The following is a 21,378-nucleotide window of genomic DNA, read 5'->3' on the forward strand; positions in this document are numbered from 1 at the left end:
TTGTGTCCTTCCAACAGTAATACACAGTCCTTACATTGTATTATTGTGTTCCCAGGCTTTGGAGAGCATTATTACACTGTCCAAACAGGCTTATCTAGGAAATGGACCTTCTGGGACAGGAAACACTCTGCTAGTTCACCCCAAGAAACAGCATGTGTGTATCCAGCACAGATGCTGCTCTAGCTATGATATATTGGTAGTTTCATAGTCCTGTAATCTGTAACTCCAATTTTATGACAGAGCATAGGTAGCAGTTATATAAAAAATAAGGATTCTGAAGAGTCCCCTAATCTTCCTTAATCTATTTTTCTTTTTTGAAATTTTAAAATATTCAGTAAGGATACAAAAGATCTTTCATATACATTATGACACTTCAAATTGACATTATTTTTCTCTAAATATTGACTGTTTGGCTGTTTACTAGTTAAAATTGCATTTGACCACTATTACATGTTAGACCAGGATGTGATAATGTGTGATACGGCTGCTTTTGCAGGGTCTCCAGGTGGCTACCACCAGCTTATCACTCCTATTTTTCACTACTCATTAAATTATCCTGGGAAGAGTGGACTAATCTAACTGTAACATAACCCCTCCTACAAAAGTGAGTAATTTTTTGCGTGATCAGTTGATTACAAAGACTTACACTATTTTGCAGGATATGCCTGCTTAGAGATACCTTTTGCTGAATGTTAAGCATGTGTCTACTGTAATGCAATTCCAAGCACTGCTATAAATCTGTCTCTATGTATGTCTAAGACATGGTTGGAGTGAAAAATTATTTGATGAATTGCCAATTAATTTCTTGGTTTGCTCTGTAGGCTGGAGGTGGGGCTCCAGTGGTCTACTGATATGCAGTGTTTCCCCTGCCAGACCTGGTATTCCTCATGTTCAGAGAATTCTTGCTGCTCTATTGGCCTGATACGGTTATAGTCCTCTGGCTTGTGTTGTGGGTTTTATATATGTGCTATGGTGCTTAAATATAGAAGCTATATATAGACTGCTTTGGACATACCTTCTATATAAGATTATATTAGTGATGAAGTCCCAAGGACTGGTGCCACAACACTGCAGAAGCAAGAGCAACCTACTGCCCCTGCTTGCCAAGAGTTGAGAAATGGACTGGCTGTTATGGTTCTGTTGAGATTGGCCACCCGTCAAATACAGAGCAACATACAGTGACCAATTTTTGACTGGAAGAGGGAATTGAGACATGGTAACAATTAGAGATAATTCTTGAAGTGGAATTCTTGACAAGTATCCTGGTGCAGGACAAAGATACTTTCACATCAGTGGTGCAGTCAAAGATGGCCCCAAAGCAATTGGCAAGCTGGGATGAGGCTTGTTTTCTTAGTTCAAGTTAGCTGACTGAAGATGGTGAGTCTGTATCTTTTTTTTGTTTATTTCTAAGGCTCAAGACATGAAAATGTGTCTAAAGTCTTTCATTTCCACCTATTGAAAATGCTTTAAAAAGAAATAAACAGATGGCTCTCATTAGCAAAAGAGTGCTTTAATTTTTTGCACATTTTAAATTTTATTTTCCTTTCAATGTTTGTAAGTAAATTGGTATAAAATTAAGACATCACCAGAGCAATTGAATTTCACACATTTCAGTCCATGAAAGGAGAGGTGGACTTCATACAAATTGCAACAACTGATGCAATCTCGGCATCACAATTATTTATTATGATCAACAAATGCATTCTGAGGGAACAAAATGCTATGAGGCTGGCCCTTACACATGTTACTTAAGCAAAGCTCATTTTGAAAGTCCTGTGTACAACTGGGAGTTTTGTCTCCACAATTCAACCAAATAATTTTTATTTTAAGCTGGAAAAATACAGAACTCATCATTTTAAGGAACATGTGCAAGAAACTAGATAAAATTTACTATTGGTATAAATTGCCAAAGTTGCAGGGGATGTCAGTGGAGTTATATAATTCTCACCACAAAATAATCTCCCAATAGCATGCTGTGGTGGTCACTTGGCAAATGTTAAAATACTTGGATTCTTCTTATAGCTCAATAACTGACTGGTGTTTAACCAGAGGGCAAAGAGGACCCTAATGCCCCCTCCTGAAGAAACAGGGGTTGTTAGAACTAATGTCTTCAGTTTGTGTCTACTGTTCATGCTTCTTAAATTGTTTCAAGCCACAACTTCAGGTCCAAGATCAAAATGTGTTCAGTCAAAATACAATTTTGGTTTAGATTCATAGGGGAGAGACAATACTACTTAGGTATTAGCAAGTCCTGGCTTTCCTAGATGTGTTATGTGTTGGACTTCTTCAGAGCGATCCATAGGATCTGTCCAGAGGAGATTCCTTGTAGCACTGCAATGAACAGCTTGGAGTTATGCTATGGGCAGTGGTTATGTCATGTGGTTTGTGTATTAATGTGCCAATAACATTGTTCTCAAACATGAGCAAAAGGTTTAATGTCTATCCTGTAAACAGTATTACATTTTCTCAAGGTTTGTTTTATGTAGTAGAAAATGAGTCTGATCTCTCCTGTTTCTTTGAGAAAAATGTTGAAAACTGGAGAACTTGTAGATTTGCAACAACACAAAATTAAGTTGGCTCTTAGGAGAGAAGATTTCTCTGTCCCTTTAAAAACAGATTTGGGTATAAGGTATATTTTCTAGTTCCAAGAGATCTTTTTTTTTTCCTGAAAAAAGTGTTTATTTTTGGTACTACTGTACAACATTCTGAGTTGAAAAAAAAAAAAAGAAAAAAGCTTAGCAGTTCATTTACATTGAGGCATTTTATTTTGAGCTTAACCTTTTAAAACACTAGATGTTTTGATACAAGCACTTTCATTTTACTATAAAAACTTACAGCTTTTGATATTTAAATGCATTGTTTTAGATGAGGAAAGTTTCAAAAAATAGCTTGTCAAAATCTGAGTAAAATACTTGGCATGATTCTCCCATGCAAAGTTTTTTTTTCCTTGATATTTAAACAAAAAAAATGTTCTGTGTCTGATTGAAATGCTTTGGACACAGTTCTCTGGACAAACTCAGCTGTTTTATCTAGGCTGCTGGGGAGACCAGAGAGCTTTATCTTGGTTTTGCTTTTCTGTGATTTTTGGGCTTCTTGGGGGTTCAGTTCAGAATCCATATGATTCAAATTAAAGGAAACTTGCTTTACCTCCTTTCTGTTAGTTTTAGTTTTTGAAAATTGGGTGTAAATGACACTGGTGCCATTTGTTTTCTTGGAAGCAGTTCAGATGTCATCTCGACAATATTCTAGACCTCAAAGCTTTAGACATGTCAAAAGATCTTTTTAGAGGATCCTCCTGCCTTATGGCCAGATTAAGTCCCCTGCATCAGTTAGAGAAATGCTCTGTCTTGTTCCGAAGTTTCTAGAGATGTAGGGTTCACATACTCTGTATAATGTATGCCAGTGCTGAAATAACCTTTCTGTTTGAAAGCTCTTCTTGCTATCTACCCTGCAACCTCTTTACTTTTTTTTTTTCCTTACTGCTTTTGTTCCCTCTTTCACAATGAACATAGTATTGTTAAGAACAGTGTTTTTAGAGACCACAGGTGGCTCCACCCTCAGTTCTTCTCACCATGCATATACATCTGCATTTGTACACCCATATGTGCACAGGGTGTGTCTTGTTAGAACCAGGGCAGTCTCTGCTGAGGATAACCATTTGTTTGAACAAAAGTAGGAAAATTAGGTCCTCATAAGCATTTTACAAAGCTGTCTTTTATCATCTGAGATGATTCCTGCATGAACCAGATAAAGTTATCATAGTAACAAGTCAATTATATGCCAACATTTTTGCATGAAAAATAATAATTTCCAGCAGAAAGTCATACACAGTGCTGGATAATCTGAATACCTTTAAATTCATGGGAAAACAGCTGATTTTTAAAGTAGTGCTGCCTTACGTTCCTTATGTTACATTTGGATTCAAATGTAGATGCCCATATTCTTGGATGCCACTTCTATAAAATGCCAATTTTGTGCTGTCATATTGATACCTCTTTCTTCAAGTGATACATTTTTTTTAATAATTACCACACTGCAACTACCTTGGATGAGTTAATAAAGAATTAACTAAAAGTTACACTAAAACTTGGAATCAGTCTAGTGGGTATCAGCTGAGGAAAAAGTTCAGAGGTGGAGGGACAGAAATAGCAGTCCTTTCACAATGTTTGTGTGAATTTACATGAAGTCTAGGAGATGTTTGGGAACCGGCCAAAACCAGGATGCTCTACCATTTACTGATCTGTTTTGAATACTGACTTCCTTTTGCTAAATCAGAAGCATGGTTCATGTTTTCTCTCCTTGAAGTCTAGAACCTCTGATCATATAAGGCAGCATTTGCTCCACTAAAGCTGTCTATGCAGACAGAACATCCTTCTGTTTTGTAGCTATACACTGAAATAGAACAGAGTTGTCTTTTGACTATGCCTGTTTACTTAGGTTCAGAGACGATTTGTTTCACCTTCTAAGGAACTAAAAAGTACAAGGCCTGATCTTGGACTTACTTAGCTCTATTTCATACCTCATGTAACTTCATGGGCCCTAATGGAGTTACTCATCATTTACAGAGATATCCATTAGATCAGAATCGAGCCTCCAGCTTCTGTGTGCTGCTGGTTGAGCTGAAGAGTACATAACCAAATTTCAGCAGCAGTTATCTGATCTCAGCATAACAGATAAAAAGTCACTCCCAAGAGCAGAAATCACCTTGAGCTGGTAGAGAACAGAAAAAGGCAATTATGTGAACTGCATGCTGCTCTATCAAGAGCAAACATTAGAAGGACTTGGCTGAAATAAACTTGCCATGGCAATACAATTTCAACATTTGTCGATTTATTGCACAGATTCAGAAAAGCAAATAGAAAAACAAAACAAACAAAAAAAAAGAATTCCAATTAAAATTATTGACTTTTCATTTTGTTTGAAAAATCAAGATTTTTCTAATGATCCTCCCTCTTCCTCTTCTGCTCCTGGTTGCAAACAGTAAGGAAAGCCTTTTCTTTCCTGTGAGGGCTGTACAAACTCAGGAGTTCATGAAAAGTTTTCTGAGACTATGGTATCTACTCTAAACCCTTAAGATTAGAAAATCCAACAGTGCCGTAGATATTTACAGCATGGTTTCACTGGTGGTTTGTTTGTTTTTTAGGAACATAATAAGCCATAGACCCTTCTGAGATTCAGGCACGCATACCTGAGGGCAACAAATGCCCACAAACTTGCAGACATTGCCACAATATTTTCTATATGTTGTCCAGTTAAATCTTTAATGTGAAAGGGATTTAGAGTCCTGAACTTTTGGAATACTGTATCTGTAGAGGATGCTTTCAGTAAAGGATCCTCTGAAGTACAAGGCCAATAATGTTGTTCCATCAGATGAGCTGTAGGCAAACCATATATTTATGTACCCCCATGCAACCTTTTTTAACCAAATGTAGGAAGGCCTTTTTAACCAGATTTTCTTCTGCTGTTTTGTTTGAAGGCAGCATTCTGAATGTGTATCTATATAAAAACAAACTATAGCTATTCTTTCTTCTAGCTGCTAATGACCTGTATAGGTGTAGTCACATATTTTTCTGCCTAGCAAGTTCTCCTCTGATGTTTATTCTCTCCCTGGAACGTGGTTTTGTTCCATCAAGCTCCTGTTGCCTTTGGTATTATTCTCCTGTCATCTTCAACCCATCCCCTACATCTTCTGTCTTTTCTAATAGGACTTTCTTCTCTACTGCTGTCTGAAGGCCTCTTTCACTTTGCTCTTAGTAAAGTGATGCTCTTCTTTTCTTTGCCAGATTCTGTCCCTCTTAGAGAGATGGTCTGATGGATGCCTTTGCCGTTACATCCTCTTTCAGCTTTATTTTTGGCTTCTGCAGGCCATCATTCCTGGCACACTGTCTGCTTAAGAAGTCCTTGTCTGCCAAAACCATTGGTTTGGGGCACCACTGGCTTCCCATTCCTGTTCCAGTACATATTTTCTCCCTCAGTCTTAAGCCCCAAACTGAAAATTTAAGCTCTCAATTTCATAACATGGTGATTCTGTCAATACCGCTTTCTGAGCCCTTGCCCTTGTCAATACCTCTGTCTGAGTTTATACTTTTGCTAATTTCTGGCCAATCTCAGATTCTTTGCTTTTGCAGGAGAATATCCTGTGTAAGAGAATAGGAGGTGATAACAGTACTGAGCTTGTTTTCCTGAGAAGCCTTTAAAAAGTGATTTTGTTCTGAGTCTTTTTATTTTCCAGTTGTCCTACCAACAAGAACAAAAAGTTAGTACGTTTAATGGCATTAGGAGTCGTAAGTTGAAATTAGGGCAATTTAGAACGTCTGTACTGTTGATTTGTTGATATCCTTATTAGGGCTACTGCTGACAAGCTACTGAAGCAGTGTGGGGGATAAATTCACTGCTTCGCTAAGCTCCCACTTTAATACTCCACATCTGTGCTCAAGTGCACTGTTCTTCTTCACCCTTTGTTGAGAAATTTTCAAGCTTAATAATAGAGAGTGTGGTCCTGTACCCCTCCAGGAAGACTGAGGCATTGTAGTTACTTGGTTTAAAAAAAAAAAAAAAAAAATGTATTAATGAATGCAAACACCTAGTGTTGATGCCAAACCAATTGCTTTGCCAGCCCTTGAAGCACTGGTTTTATCTTTAGCATTGATCTAAACATTAAGGAAAATCTGTGAGGAGATGAGCCACTTACTGATTTGGTCTTCAAGGCTTTCTTGTATGTCAGCTTCTGTGAGAAAACTGTGTAACAGAGAAAATTGGCAAAGAACAACTTTGTTTTGAATTGGCAACCCTTCCGTTTGGGCATGTGTTGCATGTGAGTGTTCAGTCTTTCTGTTGCTCTTCTATTGTAACTATTGGTCCATTTCTAATCAAAGTAATCAAGAAAAGGCTTCGGTGTGTGTTTTGACACTTTTCTTAGAATCTGTGCCCAGAAATAGGGAATTCCTTTATTGCTAGTAATGCATCATCTTTTATGTGGCAGTGATAAGATGATCTGGTATTTTGGTTTGGGTTCTGAATGTTGATTTCCCTCTACAGGTGTTACTCTACTGATGGCTTCTATTGCTACTGTAGATGACACTGCAGCTAAGGTAGAGGTGCCTGTGCTCAGCACCACATAGAGCAGTCTAAGCAGCTGGTAAATAGAAATGGACAAGAAGGCGACTTATCTTTAGTAGGTCAGTGACGGGACAGAACATAGCTGAAGTCTCTTGGATTTTGAGGATATTCCAGCTTCTATTCTGTCTGTAGAGGGTCTTCTTAAATAAGAATTGTAAATTACTAATGTAGTAAGAGGAAAGATATAAGAGTAGTTCAAAGTACTTACAATATGATTATATCTTGCCCTGTCCAGCAGCTTTAGCATACTCCTTGCTTCATTGCAATATCCCAGGAATAGCACAATTCAGAAAAGATCTTGGTAAAGCAATATTCCTTTTTACTTTACCTATTTCCTCTTTTAAGAAGGGATATCCTGAGTATTGGGTTAGGAGCTTACAGGAAGGCTTAGATATAATACTGTTCTTACTTTGTAGACTTAAAAAAAAAAAAAAAAAAAAAAAAAAAAAAGCCTTGTAAGTCAGACATCTAATGAGTGAGAGGTCCAGGAAAAATGGGAAGCTTCCAGAGAAATGAAAGGTTAGTTGTTTTTTTTTTTTTTCTCCCATAAGCTCTGACACAATGAGAATGAAAATACAGAAATAAGTTTAAAAGAAAATATTGTGAGAACAAATAATAAGAATCTCACTTAAAGTATTACCTCTGTGCTTCATCCATTCAATATATTTACTAGTATTTCTGGAGTTCTGTCTAGAATATTAAGTATTTCAAATGAAAATATCTCTGAATATGATCACCAGTACATGAAATTCTGCGTTTTATGGGAAAAATTTACTGTTAATTCTTAACACTTACTGCTGTGTTAACTGCATTATAACAAAATAAGAATGCAGTGTTTGCTTCTCTAGAAACATGAGTTTATTTTGCATCTACATTGTAATATTAAGTCACTATTTTCATAGTTATGCCCTTTGAATTTAATGGACACACAAAGAAGATTATAAATATTTACCTAATTCAACATCTTTATTTTTTTCATCAAGATGCTAGCACTTCTTAACGTGCGAAACAACATCATTTCTAAGATTTGGTGTATTTCTTGTTATTTGAAATTAAGGAGCATATAAAAGGTACTGTTACTTGCAAATGTATTTTAAGTGCTAATGACATAATATTTATGCAACACATTTATGAAAGCTTAGTTTTGATAGTTACATATTTCCATGTTTTCTCTAAAATTGCCAAAATGATGGGGGAGTTTCCAGAACCTCATCCCCAGTACAAGTTAGCAACTACAACGTTCTGAAAGTAACAGAGAATTTCTGTTTAGAGGCTACATGGTAATGCAGAAATGAAATGGATGGGAAAAGAAAATGTTGATTTGATTGCTCTGTGCACAGGAAACTGAGGCAGGGTTTCAATGAATTAACCAAGGCAATGAGGGGAGTAAATCACAGAATGGGTATATTTTAAGTGTTTGTATTCTTGTCTCCTGCATTTGAATTGAGTCGTTTTCCTATGTGATAGGGGAACCCAATGTGGTGGTTTTACTCAGATGGGTAGCCGAGCTCCACCACAAGCGCTCTCTCACTCCCCCTCTCCTCAAAGAGGAAGGGGGAGAAAATACAACACAGAGAGCTCAAGGTTTGAGGTGAGAATGGATTAATTAAAGGGAAAGGGAATGGGGAGAAAAAGAAGCAAAAGAAACAACAAGGCCGTGTGGAAGCACAGAGAGAAGGAAAAAAAAAATTATTCTCTACTTTCCATCAATGAGTGATGTCCGGCCACATCCTGGGAAGCAGGGCCTCAAAATGCGTAGAGGTTGTTCAGGAGGAACAGGCACCTCCCCCACGAGAGCCCCCCTTTTTATTGCTGAGTGTGGCATCAGGTGTTATGGAATTTCCCTTTGACTGGTTTAGGTCAGCTGCCCTGGTGATGTCCCCTCCCCATCATTTGCCCACCCCCAGCCTGCTGGCTCTTGGGGGCTTGGAAGGAGTCCTGATGCTGTGCCAGCACTATGCAACAATAGACACAACACTAGAGTGATATCAGTGCTGTTCCAGCTACGAGTGCAGAGCACAGCACTGTGTGGGCTGCTGCAGGGAAAGGTGACTCCAGCCCAGACAGACCCAACACAACCTCCACCCCTTATTCCATAACATTTGTGTCATGCTCAGGTACCACACAGTTTAGTATATAGATATTCTCATCACCATTGTTCTCTGTCCATTGAAGTATTTATATGTCTGTACTTCTTTTCATTCCATAGGTCTTTTCCCAAAATGTTCATAAAAACTGTTGATGGTTTCAGCTTCATCTGTCAAAGTGGTCACTCAGGGCAGGTGAAGTTGGTTTTCTTGACACCAGCGCCAGCTTAGCTCACAGCGCTGTTGCGGTTGCCTGGTTCCTTGCGAAGTTGACCTGTCATTGGTTCTGCAGTGTCTTCCTACAACACATAACTTGGATTACAGATTATTTTTCTCCCAGTGTTAAATCTCTTTGAGGCACACACCTGATAGCCCCATCTTTCTGCATTACCCACCAAGTATACCCTGGTCCTTGGGCAAAGACAATCCCACGAGTGGGTTTGCCTTTTCCCATGGCAGGGGCAACCCACACCGCCTTCCCCATCCACTTTCCCACATGCACTACAGGGGCTTTAGCTTCTCCCACAGTGTGTAGGGGTTTTGTTTCATCAGGACCAGGACAACTGTCAGACCCCCTGTTGTTAACTAGCCAGGTGGCCTTTAGTAGATTTATATCCCAATGTTTCCATGTCCCAGCACCCAATGCTCGTAGCACAGTTTTTAACAATCCATTGTACCTCTCAACCTTCCCAGAGGCTTGTGGGTGATAAGGGATGTGATACACCCACTCAATGCCATGTCTCTTGGCCCAGGAAGTGATCAAATTGTTTCGGAAGTGACTCCCATTGTCGGACTCAATTGTCTCTGGTGTACCTTGTCTTTCCAGGCCCAAGATAGCATTTCGGGCCATGGCATGGTTTACTGGATATGTTTCCAGCCACCCAGTAGTTGCTTCTGCCATGGTGAGTATGTACCATTTGCCTTGGCGTGTTTGTGGGAGTGGTCTGATGTAGTCAATCTGCCAGGCCTCACCATATCGAAATCCAAGCCATCTGCCCCTGTTCCAGGAAGGCTTTACCCTCATGGCTCGTTTGATTGCAGCACAGGTCTCACACTGATGGGTAACCTGTGTAATGGCCTCAATGGTCAGGTCCACTCCTCAATCACGAGCCCATCTGTATGTGGCATCCCTCCCTAGATGTCCTGATGTTTCATGGGCCCATTGAGCTACAAACAGCTCACCCTTACGTCCCCAGTCCAGGTCCACCTGAGCTACTTCAATTTTCGAAGCTCGATCCACTTCGCTGTTCTGATGTTCTTCGGTGGTATGATTTTTAGGCATGTGAGCATCTATATGATGTACCTTTACAGCCAGGTTTTCTACCCGGGCAGCAATATCTTGCCACAGAGTAGCAGCCCAGATAGGTTTACCTCTGTGCTGCCAGTTGTTCTGTTTCCATTGCCACAGCCTCCCCCACAGAGCATTTGCCACCATCCTTGAGTCAGTGTAGAGATATAGTACTGGCCAGTTTTCTCTTTCAGCAATTTCTAGGGCCAGTTGTATAGCTTTCACTTCTGCATACTGACTCGACTCACCTTCCCAGTCCATGGCCTCCACAACTTGTCATGTGGGACTCCACACAGCAGCTTTCCACTTCCAATGGCTCCCTACTGCATGGCAGGATCTGTCAGTGAACAATACATACTGCTTTCTGTCTTCTGGCAACTCATTGTATGGTGGTGCTTCTTCAGCATGAGTTACCTCTTCTGTCAGTACTCCAAAATCCCTGCCCTCCAGCCAGTCCATAATCTCTTCCAGGATTCCCGGGCGGTTGGGTTTCCTCATTTGAGCCTGCTGTGTAATTAACACTACCCACTTACTCCACGTAGTATTAGTTGCATGGTGTGAATTAATTTCTTCTCCTTCTCAAAAACTTCTTCTGTGTTACCTCATACGATGATATCATTGATGTACTGCAGGTGTTCAGGAGCATTCCCCTGTTCCAGTGTTGTCTGGATCAGTCCATGGCAAATGGTAGTGCTGTGTTTCCACCCTTGAGGCAGTCAATTCCAAGTATACTGAATACCCCTCCAAGTGAAAGCAAACTGTGGCCTACATACTGCTGCCTGAGGGATGGAGAAAAATGCATTAGCGATATTGATTGCAGCGTACCACTTGGCTGCCTTTGACTCTAGTTCATACTGGAGTTCTAGCATGTCTGGCACTGTAGGATACAGTGGTGGCATGACTTCATTCAGGCCGCAATAGTCCATTGTTAGCCTCAACCACCATTAGACTTTCACACTAGCCATATAGGACTATTAAAAGGTGAATGAGTCTTTCTGATCACTCCTTGGCTCTCCAGATGATGAAATAACTCATGGATAGGGATCAGGGAGTCTCGGTTGGTGTGATACTGCCTCCGGTGCACAGTTGTAGTTGCAATTGGCACTTGCTGTTCTTCAATCCTCAGCAATCACAGAATCAGAATCACAGAATTGTCTAGGTTGGAAGAGACATCAAGTCCAACCTCTGACCTAACACTAGCAAGTCTTCCACTAAACCATATCGCTAAGTTCAACATCTAAACGTCTTTTAAAGACCTCTAGTGACAGTGACTACCAATTCCCTGGGCAGCCCATTCCAATCCCTCAGCCGCTCCTCATAAGGCTTGTTCTCCAGACCCCTCACCAGCTTCGTTGCCCTTCCCTGGACTCTCTCGAGCACCTCCATGTCCTTCTTGTAGTGAGGGGCCCAAAACTGAACACAGTACTCGAGGTGTGGCCTCACCAGAGCCGAGTACAGAGGGACAATCACTTCCCTAGCCCTGCTGGCCACACTGCTTCTTATACAAGCCAGGATGCTGTTGGCCTTCTTGGACACCTGAGCACACTGCTGGCTCATATTCAGCCAACTATCAACCATCACTCCCAGGTCCTTCTCCGCAAGGCAGCTTTCCAACCACTCAGATCCCAGCCTGTAGCTCTGCTTGGGGTTGTTGCACCCCAGGTGCAGGACCTGCCACTTGGCCTTGTTGAATTTCTTAAAGTTGACCTCAGCCCATCGGTCCAGCCTTTCCAGATCCTCCTGCAGAGCCTTCCTACCCTCGAGCAGATCGACACACTCACCTAACTTGGTGTCATCTGCAAACTTACTGAGGGTGCACTCAATCCCCTCATCTGGATCATTGATAAAGATATTAAAGAGGACTGGCCCCAGTACCAAGCCCTGGGGAATGCCACTAGTGACCAGCCTCCAACTGGATTTGACTCTGTTCACTACAACTCTTTGGGCCCAGCTATCCAGCCAGTTTCTAACCCAACGAAGTATACACCAGTCCAAGCCACGAGCAGACAGTTTCTTGAGGAGAATGTTGTGGGAAACAGTGTCAAAAGCCTTGCTGAAGTCAAGGTAGACCACATCCACAGCCTTTCCCTCATCCACCAAGCACATCACTTTGTCATAGAAGGAGATCAGGTTCATCAAGGAGGACCTGCCTTTCATAAAGCCATACTGACTGGGCCTGATCACCTGTTTGCCCTCTAAGTGCTGCGTGATGACTCTCAGGAGGATCTGCTCCATGAGCTTCCCTGGCACTGAGGTCAAACTGACAGGCCTGTAGTTTCCCGGGTCTGCCCTCCGGCCCTTCTTGTAGATGAGCATCACATTTGCTGGCCACCAGTCAACTGGGACCTCCCCTGATAGCCAGGATTGCCGATAAATAATGGAAAGTGGCTTGGCCAGCTCCTCCACTAGTTCTCTCAGTATCCTCGGGTGGATCCCATCCAGCCCCATCAACTTGCATACATCCAAGTGCCATAGCAGGTCGCCAACCATTTCCTCCTGGATAGTGAGGGTCACATCCTGCTCCCCATCCCCTTCCACCAGCTCAGGGTACTGGGTATCCAGAGAACAACTGGTTTTGCCACTAAAGACAGAGGCAAAGAAGGCATTAAGCACCTCCACATTTTCCTCATCTTTTGTAACTAAGTTTCTTCCCACATCCAGTAAAGGATGGAGATTCTCCTTAGTCCTCCGTTTTGCACTGATGTATTTGTAAAAACGTTTTTTGTTATCTTTAACGGCAGTAGCCAGATTGAGCTCCAGATGAGCTTTGGCCTTTCTACTTTTGTCCCTGCGCTGCCGTGCAACATCCTTATAGTCCTCCCGAGTGGCCTGCCCTCCTTTCCAAAGATTATAAACCCTCTTTTTCCTGCTAAACTCAAGCCACAATTCTCTGTTCAGCCAGGCTGGTCTTCTTCTCCGCCGCCTTGTCTTTGGGCACATGGGGACAGACCACTCCTGCACCATTAAGATTTCCTTCTTGAAGAGCGCCCAGCCTTCCTGGACTCCTCTGCCCTCCAGAACCGCCTCCCAAAGGACTCTGCCAACCAGTGTCCTGAACAGCTCATAGTCAGACCCCCGGAAGTCTAATACAGCGGTTTTACTGGTCCCCTTCCTAAGTTCTCCAAGAATGGAGAACTCCACCATTTTATGGTCACTCTGCCCAAGACAGTTTCCAACCACCACATCTCCCACCAGTCCTTCTCTGTGAAGAGGTCTAGCGGGGTACCTCCCCTGGTAGGCTCACTAACCAGCTGCGTCAGGAAGCTATCTTCCATGCTCTCCAGAAACCTCCTAGAGTGCTTTCTCTGGGCTGTGTTGTGCTTCCAGGATATATCTGGGAAGTTGAAGTCCCCCTCAAGAACAAGCACTGACAATTTCACAACTTTTGTCAGCTGCCTGTAGAACTCCTCATCAGTCTCCTCATCCTGGTTCAGTGGTCTATAACAGACCCCCACCAGGATGCTTGCCTTGTTGGCCTTCCTGCTGATCCTAACCCATAGAGACTCAACCTTATCATTCCCAGCCTCAAGTTCTGCAACATCAAAACTCTCTCTGATATAGAGAGCCACACCACCACCCCTTCCGTGCTGCCAGTCCCTTCTGAAGAGCCTATAGCCAGACATTACAACACTCCAGTCATGAGAGTGGTCCCACCACATTTCCGTGATGGCAACCAAGTTGTAGCCTGCCTGCTGCACGATGGCTTCCAGCTCCTCCTGTTTGTTACCCATGCTGCGTGCATTAGTGTAGATGCACTTCAGTTGGGCCATTGCCTTCTCTCCCAGCCTTGCCATTGTTACCCCTGGCACAGCTCTAACAAGCCTTGTTTCAGCCTCATCCCCCTTCTTACCTAGTTTAAAGCCCTCTCAATGAGCCCCGCCAGCTGCTGGCCCAGGATCCATTTTCCCCTTAGAGATAGGGACCCGTCAGGCTGGGTGTCAGGCCATCAGGCCGGGTGTCTAGTAAAGCGCACCATGGTCAAAAGAACAAAATTTCTGTGTTGGCACCAGCCTCTAGGCCACGTGTTTATCAGGTGGGCTTTCCGTGTCCTCTCTGTACCCCTCCCTGCCACCGTAGGGATAGATGAAAACACCACCTGTACTCCCGCTCCATCCACTAACTGTCCCAGTCCCCTAAAGTCCCATTTGATGGTCTTCAGGCTTCTCTCTTCAATGTCATTGCTGCCAGCCTGGACTATTAAAAGAGGATACTAGTCAGAGGGGCGAACCAGGTTGGGAAGCTTTCTGGCAATGTCCCTGACCCTGGCCCCAAGGAGGCAGCAGATTTCCCTATGGGTAGGGTCAGGCTGACAAACAGAAAAAAAAAATCTGTTCCCTTGAGAAGGGAGTCGCCTACAACAATCACCCTTCTTTTTGTCTTGGTGGAGGCAGTCCTGAGGCATGGAGTCGACTTCCTCACCCTACGCATCCTCCTGGGTAGACTTTCTACCTGTTCCTCACCTACCGGTCTCTCAAGCTCCAGGGCCTCAAACCTGTTGTGTAAGGGCACCTGGGAAGGTGGGGCCGGTGTGGGAGGGCATCGCTGGTGATGTCGAGCAGGGACCTGTCTCCATTCCTCCTGAACTTCCAGGTCCCCTTCCTCTGCCCGACTGCAACAGGGCAGAGGATCCACCCCCATTTGGGGTGTCTCACCCCGGTACCTCTCCTTCAGGTCCTGCAGGGAGTTGCTCCACCAGTCTATCTCTCGCTCACACTCCCTGATGGCCCTCAACGTCTCCACCTCCTCCTTGAGTTCCGCCACCAGGCAGACCAGGTCATCCACCTGCTCGCACCTCACGCACACAGTCTCTCTGCCCCCCGCACATGGTAGCAAAAGGCTCAGGCACTCCCTGCATCCGGAGACCTGTACTGCTGCATTTTTGAGCGGGCAGTCAGTCTGGGTGTGTACAAGCTTCCTAGAGAGAGCACTGTGCCTGGTGGAGACCATTGCAGCTTAGGTAGCAGTAGACCGCTGTTAGAGGAGTTGTTCGTCTTCTGAGAGACCAGGCAGCATAGAGAGCTGCTTAATTTTCTCTGTGCTCAAGGCAACTATGCTGAAAGCCCACCAGTAGCCTTTTGGATCCTTGAAGTACCCTTTCTTGAGGTAATCTGTGCTGAGGATGCACGGAGCCTCTGGGCCAGTCACAATGGTCTGCTTTTGCCACTCATTCCCAGTTAGACTCACTTCAGCTTCCAATACAGTTAGCTCTTGGGATCCCCCTGTCACTCCAGAGACAGAGATGAGTTCTGCCCCTTGGTGGCCAGACAGCATTAGGGTACACTGTGTGCCTCTGTCCACTAAAGCTTTATATTTCTGTGGTTCCAGTGTGCTAGGCCATCAAATCCACACAGTCCAGTAAATCCGGTTGTCCCTCTCCTCTACCTGGCCAGAGGCAGGGCCCCACTAGTTCTGGTTGGAGCATCTATCAATTAATTCTTCCAAATGTGAAGCAGCGGTCTCTTCTTCAGGGTCAGGTGTAATACTAGCCCTTCTACTGCCTCTGGGGGACTGCCCAACAGAAACTGGGGCAGCAATCCTCCTAGGGGCCCCTTTTCTTGCTGCTGTATCTTTCTGCAGCTCACATACCCGAGCAGCTAGGGCCGAGGTCGGTTCACCATCCCACTTCCTCATATATTTCCCTGTGATCACATAAAAAAAAACCAAACACAAGGTACCCCGTGGTATGCATCCTGGATTCTCCCTTGCTTGAGCCAGAGAATGCTGGCACTTGATGGCTGAAAGATTCTTCCGTCTAGGTGAGGAGGAAGCTATGTGTTCTTCTAACCATTGTGAGAGTCTCTCCATAGCTGAAATGCAGGCCCATACTGGGGCAGAGAGGTTTTTTTCATATTTATGAAGCTGGTTGGACACATTATCCAGTTGGCCCCATCCCCTCCTCCCAATCCATTGCTGCCAGTGTGCAGGCATGTGAAGAGGGTGCAGCCCATACAAATTTCCACTACATGGATGCTGTGCATTGGACTTCGTCAGGGTCTTTACATGTCTGGGCATTGTTCAAATCACTATAAATCATCTCCAACACAGCTAATTCCCACAGGTGCTGGAGACCTTTATCCATAGTGGTCCACTTGCCTACTTGATACAATATCTTCCTTGTGGGGATACCTTTCTTTCACAGCCGCTAGGAATCGCCTCCAGAGGCTGAGAACTTGTGCCTCTCTCCCAATTATTCTATCAATGAGCCTTTCTCTAGAGAGGGATCCCAGATGCTTGGCTTCGTTGTCTTCTAGTTGTAGGCTATTGGCCCCAGTTTCCCAGCATCAAAGCAGACAGGTGAGGATGTGCTCACCTGGATGATGACTGAAATCTTTTCTTATTTCTCACAACTCATTCAAGGATAGAGATTGAGTAGTTTCTGATTCATTTATGGTTTCAGTCTCTTCTCCCTGATGTTGCCGTGATGATGCTGCTTTAGAGCTGCCTGCCTCTTCTCCCTCCTCCTTAGGAGGAGCTTCTTCCATTACTAAACAAGCTGATTTCCATTTCCATTGTTTTGTCTTGACTATAGGGGCGACTGATACTATAGATGGTTGGTCCTCAGGGGTGGTCACAGTGTGTGTTATCTCATCATTGAATTCAGAAACTTCCCTATCCCCTTGAGGGTGCTGGGCAATGTTAATTGACATCTGATAGGCGTAAGCCAGACCCCAGCAGAGTGCAGCAAGCTGGTGGAGTTCTCTGGTATTGCCAGGGTCAGGGCGTACATCTTCCAAACATTCTACCAGTTTTTTTTGGATTTTGCACTTGTTCAAGGGTGAAGTTAATAACCATTGGAGGAGAAAACCGTGACAGGTACCTGCCCATATCCCCACACACACCTTGTCACCCAAAACTAGTTTGTCTTGGGACAGGTCCTTGGATGATATTCTTAATAAATTGTTTGACCTTAGGGAGGAAGACAAACACTAGAACTAGTAATAGGAGGATAACATCTGACCAAGGGTATCCAAAATACTCAAAGGCTGCTGCATTTAGCCCACAGGGAGAGAAGAAGGCACCACCTCCGATATTATTCACAGATTGACTGCTAGGGGAGAAAAAGAAGGCGGTGTACTTCTTAATATTTCCAAAAAGATAATCTCCAGGAGACCAGAATGATAACAATGCAGGGCCTGAGTACCAGACAAAACTGAAGGCCAGCATGTTACAGCACAGCATGATAAAGAAACCAAACACAGACTTCAACACGTTCTCTGATTGGATGTAGCGGAAAAAACAGAACAGAGAACGGACTACATATAACATAGTCACACAGAAAAATATTAACAGAAAACCGAACATTGTGACTAGCAGTATGTTAGTTGTAAATACTTTAATCAATTTTACTGTTATCTCAACCCTTGAGCCCCACGTTGGGCGCCAAAAAGGACTGTGGTGGTTTTACTCAGGTGGGCAGCTGAGCTCCACCACAACCGCTCTCTCACTCCCCCTCTCCTCAAAGACTGATTTGATTGGTTTAGGTCAGCTGCCCTGGTGATGTCCCCTCCCCATCATTTGCCCACCCCCAGCCTGCTGGCTCTTGGGGGCTTGGAAGGAGTCCTGATGCTGTGCCAGCACTATGCAGCAATAGACACAACACTGGAGTGATATCAGTGCTGTTCCAGCTACAAGTGCAGAGCACAGCACTGTGTGGGCTGCTGCAGGGAAAGGTGACTCCAGCCCAGACAGACCCAACACACCCAGTTCCTTTTGAACAGGCCAAAGTTGATCTTAAATTCTAATCACTGTTACTACGTACCAACTTAGAGCTTCAATATAACAAGCTTCACTTAACAAGCGAGACCAAGTGTATTGGCTGGAAGTAAGTCCCACTGTCTTGAAATCAATAACTGTTTCCTTTTACCTTACTGGGAGAAAAACCTGGATCTGACTAGGAAAAACAAGTTGAATTCTCAAAATATAAGGTTTATATAAGGGTTTGAATATAAGGGTATTCAAACAGATATAAATGTTGTTTTGGGAGTCCCTCTTATAAAGGATCTAGAAGTAGTGATCTCATTGCCCTTCCTTCATCCATTGCCAAGAAATTCTATGTCAGTGGTATAAGTTAGGACTGCACTTATACATAGCTGAATTTTGACATGTACAGATTACCAGCAGCATCCTAGCATCTATCAGAAGAAAGAATGGCGGGCTGGAGAAACCAAACTTATACTTGACCGAGCACGTCTGTGGAGATGAATTTACTGCTTATTTATTAAGATATTGAAAAGATCTGTTCATCAGAGTCATGTCAGAAGCAAGCATCCTTCACAATGTAGGCATGTTAATTAGGATCCTTTAATTAGGATTTGAACTTTCAGTCTTAACTGTAGGGCTGATGCTTTTTAGGGAAAGTATCTGTTCATCTTCAGCCAGTCCATCTGAAGAAATAAAACACTGAGAGGAGTACAGACTGGAAGGGATCACTTCACAGTATCACTTCACAGAAGGAATGCAGACTTGCTCAAGATGTTTCCTTTTGCACCACAGAAGAATGAAATATAGGATGGATGAGGTGTAGAAGGAATCCATGAGATCAGAATGCGTTGTTTCTGCAGGTGATACTGTAAAGTAGAAGACCTTGGCCCTAAAATGCCCCTGGCCAGTTGGGCAGAGCATCAAACAATGTGTTCTTTTCAAGGGGAAATGCTACACTGGGGCTCTGGGGTGGCAATAGGCATGATATATATCACCTTAGTTGACTGCAGGAGGTAACATCCTAGCTCAGTAGAGAGTTGTAGCTACGGGAAGTGTGCCAAGTGCTACATCATATAGCCCCAGCTCTTCAGATTAAAAAAAAATATATAATAATAATAATAATAATAATAATAATAATAATAATAAAAGCAGAGAGAGAGAAAAGAAGTGTATTCAAGCTCAGCCTCAACTGGCATTTAGCTGTTATGTCTATTAAAGAAGTGGTATTTCAGGCAGCATTTGTTGCAGCACAGGGTCCCTGGGAATTGGGATGTGAATCTAATGTAGGAAATAAGTAGTGTATGCCAGTGCATCTATAATAAAATACTAATCCTACACATTTTGAGTTCAGACTTCTAGAAATACGTTGTTCAAATCATGTGCAGAGTTTGGTCTTTTTTTTTTTCTTTTTTTTTTAAAGAAAAAAAAAGAAAGCAACAACTAACCGGTATAGTAAAGTAATGCAATTTGATGGGTCCACCTTCCTGTTGTCTTTTTCCCATCTGAAGCATTACAACTGTTACCATTTGTGCTGGAGGGTGTGATTATTCTCTATAGATAGAAATGTTCTATTGACTGAGTCAAAGGCATTTAGTTCGTCCAGAGAAGTTATTGTTTGGAGGCCAGAATGTCTCCAGTTCATATCCTAGTTCTTGTTTCCAGTATTATGTGTGTGTGATATTAATTTCTGTCTTTGAGGGGAAAAAGAAATCCATCTACTGCTATGAGAAGAGAGGATAAATGAAAGTGAGTATCTGTGGACATCTCCCCTGGCATAACTTTTCATCTTGGCAACAGCAAATCATAAGAGTTTCAATTCAAATTCACAACTAATGAAAAAAAAAAAAGTTGGAAAATGTCCTGATTATTGCCTGGGGTAGCTTAGTTTCCATTTCTTCAGTAGGACAGGGCTTAAATCTTTTTAAATTGTAAGAAATTTAAAAACTTTGAAGAACTACAAAATCCAGTATAATTAACATAATGTATTGTGAGAGAAGTAACTCACTCTAGCAGAGCCTCCAATATCAGTCTATTTAGCACAGCAATACAGATTTTTGCATGGGTTAGCAAACTGAGACTGTGAAACAATCAAGCCAAACACTAAAACAGCTGCTGTGATTTATACTTAAGAGAAATGCATTATAGTTGTCATTGCTTTTTATCCCAGCCATAGTGTGGCAAATTACATTCTACTGTCGCTATTTATAAAATACTCTTTTGCATATTTGTCACCAATACACAATCACTACAATGGCAGCAAACAAGTAAGATTCTTTTTAAGAGTTATTCATGTTATTCAAGTGGTTTGTACTAAAGGTAGCCAAAAATTGTGAGAGAGAAAAAATAAAATGCAATTAAATCATGTAAGTCACCTTCCTCTAATAAAGGTTCGATTACTTAAGAATCACAATACTTCCTGAAAATGGAAGTAAGTGTGAACATTGTGAGAGGAAAAGTGTGAGACAGTCCGGTGCTGTGCTCAGGGTTGTCAGACTCATCAGTTGCGTATCCTCAGAGGTCTAGTTCTCAGCCTGCAACTCTTTCCTCAAATGGTGTTTTCCTACCTTCTGTCAGTGTTACTGGAAAAGAAGATCTTCCTTTTTTTTTTCCCGTTATGAGCTTACAAATTCAGCCTTAAAAGTTCCACATCTGAAATACAAATGGCATCCTTCTTTGGCATCCTTCATCCATACTCGCATCCATTTAGTTGTGTTATTGTATAGCTGTCAGCAAGCCAGAGTGACTCAAGTCTCATAGAGCAGCCATCCAAAACCAAACACATGCAAAAAAAAAATTGAGGGCAGAGAGCACTTGGGTGGCTACCCTCCCCTACCTCTGTGGAAGGCAGCCAGTTAATTTATTTAAAATAAAAGTTTTTCAGCCAGCTGCGTGGTGGCACTTGGCTGCCCTTGCAGGGCCTTCTTGGCATCTACTCTGGTCATGGTGTAACTTAAGTATTCAGAAGGTGTAGAGGTAGCCGTCAATACCTAAGCCTGTACACAGAAGGAATACAATACCCCAGCAACAAGCCTGACCCTTCTAGTTCAGTCACTATGCTTGTGCTGCTGCTGAAGTGAAAGGCACAGATGCCTGACCTCTCTCTGGCTCTCAGCCTGGTGTTGTGATTGGCAGCTGTCTTCTCTGGGTGCATCTGTCGGGACTGTTAAAGCATATAGTACTAGG

Source organism: Aythya fuligula, chromosome 17 (genome assembly GCF_009819795.1).
Source record: "Aythya fuligula isolate bAytFul2 chromosome 17, bAytFul2.pri, whole genome shotgun sequence".
In the NCBI taxonomy this organism is placed as follows: Eukaryota; Metazoa; Chordata; class Aves; order Anseriformes; family Anatidae; genus Aythya; species Aythya fuligula.